Here is a 1,257-nt window from a genome sequence, read left to right on the forward strand (position 1 = left end):
AAAGTCTTTTAGAAAAAAAATAATTTAATTATTAAATTTTTTAAAAATATTTTGATAAAAATATAATTTAATCAATAAAAAAATAATTTATTAAAAGATATTTTGGTAAGCAAAATTTAATGACAAAAAAATAAAATTTTTGTTAAAGAATATTTTTGTAAAAAATAATTTATTTTTTCTTGAAAAATAGATAAAGTTAACATTAGTTAACACAAAAAAATTTAAAATGGATTAAAGATGAGCTTTTTTAAAAGTTATAAGGGAGGAGAATGTACATTTTATAAATAGAAGAGAGGAGAATGTCATTTTAATATCTCGCAGAGGAGATGAGTGAAATTTTTTCTTTATTAAAAGGTTTAGATCTTTTGAAGATTTTCAAATTTTATGTTGATTGTTATTTTTTGTTTAGAAAATAGAAAAACAAAGGAATAAACAGAAATTGAAAATAAAATAAAATAAAACAAATGAAACAATAAAAAAAAAAAAACAGTATAACTAAAAGAAAGGGAGAAGGAAAGTGGTACGTGCCTTTAAATTTCTTTGTCCTCGTACTAATGTGGGTCAAGGTAATAATGATACGACGATGGAAGATGGAAAAAATCTGCTGTCTCCCATCTCATTTTAATAAAATGCTCCTCGTTTCGGTTCCAATTTTATTATGAATTCCCGATTAATTGTCTTTGTAGAAAAAAATGCATACCTGCAGAGATATCTAATTATCTATGTATTTTTATGGTATAATATTATTTAATATATAATGTAACACAATTCAAACACAATTTTAATATAATTTAACATACATATTAAAATAAAATAAAAATAATTTCTAACATATAAAATAATATAATTTACCTCAATAAATGAAGACATTTTAATAAATTTATCTTTGCAGAAATTTAGCAGATTTTTATATAGTATTTTTACTTTTGTCTCTGTTGTATTTATCCGCGAAGACAGATTTTATCCCGGTGAAGATTTGCGGGTCTTCATTTATCCTTCTATCACAGATAATTCTGCAAATACCTGTTTTTGAGATTTTTTTTTCGTCATCTCTAATGATGTGGCACCTAGCTTTGTCAATGAATAATTATATTTATTTATATTAGTTTCAGTCCTAAAGTATTTTTTGTGACTTTCAGTCCTAAAATATGAGTACTAAAATGATTTAATTTTATTTTCAATTTAAATGCACGACCTACTTTTTATTTCATTTTAATTAAAGAAATATATAATTTATTTTTCATTTTTATTTTTTAT

The sequence above is a fragment of the Arachis ipaensis genome, chromosome B04 (genome assembly GCF_000816755.2).
Source record: "Arachis ipaensis cultivar K30076 chromosome B04, Araip1.1, whole genome shotgun sequence".
Taxonomy (NCBI): domain Eukaryota; kingdom Viridiplantae; phylum Streptophyta; class Magnoliopsida; order Fabales; family Fabaceae; genus Arachis; species Arachis ipaensis.